Raw genomic sequence first — 992 nt, 5'->3', positions numbered from 1 at the left:
GGCTTGAACCTCTGGAAGTTCTCTATCAATGTATGACTGTAGCTGTTTTTGTGATTCCTTTAGTAAAACTTTACTCACATGTGATATCAAAAATATTGTCTGGTGATTTCTGCATTCTGTTGAGTCACCTCTCTTTAGAATGGGCACAAATATGGATCTCTTACAATCACGTGTCCAGATAGTTGTCTTCCAAATTTCTTCACCAAGGCCATATTGTCAAACTGCTGATCCTTCCTCTTTGATCCCAACCTTTGCTTTCTAATCACCAGTAATGATCAATACATCTTGATTGCTTGTTTGATCAATTTAAGATTGAAGAAATTGGTAGAATTATTCTGTTTCACCCTCACTGGCTTTAGTGGTTGGTGCCTAAATCTGAATAATAGTGATATTAATTGGGCTTCCCTGTAGGCTCATGGATATTATCCTATCACAGACAGCTTTGTACACAATAAACACTTGAAAGAAAAGAACACTTTAAGATCAAATTAATCCACACCCACTCCCATCGAGTCAATTCTGATTCATAGCAATTCTATATAGGGTTATAGGGTTTCTGAGATTGTAAATGTTAATGGGAGGAGAGAGTCTTGGTTTTCAACTTTGGAGAGGAACATAAGCTTGAAATGCAGACATTGTGAATAGTTCTCCAATGTCTCAACACCATCACAACACTTTATAGAACACTTAATCATCCCTAAATTTCATGGTGTATTCAACAAGTCTGAGACTATTAAATCATACTCTGATGTCTGAAATTGAAAAAATGGAGGGGGGGGGAGATTCTGATTTTTAAAATGAGGTCCCTATAACTTGAAGTTAAAAGTGAAAAATAAGGAAAACAGATGAGATCCTGCCATAGAATTTGTTGTTGCTTTTAAGTGCCTTCTAATTGTTTCCAACTCATATCAACCCTATATAAGGTTTCCAGGGAGCTGCTGGTGATGTTGAACACACACCACCACACCAGGACTCCTTAAAATGTGAGGTTC

The sequence above is a fragment of the Chrysochloris asiatica genome, unplaced genomic scaffold (genome assembly GCF_000296735.1).
Source record: "Chrysochloris asiatica unplaced genomic scaffold, ChrAsi1.0 scaffold01161, whole genome shotgun sequence".
Classification (NCBI taxonomy): Eukaryota; Metazoa; Chordata; class Mammalia; order Afrosoricida; family Chrysochloridae; genus Chrysochloris; species Chrysochloris asiatica.
Note: the sequence above shows the minus strand (reverse complement) of the source record.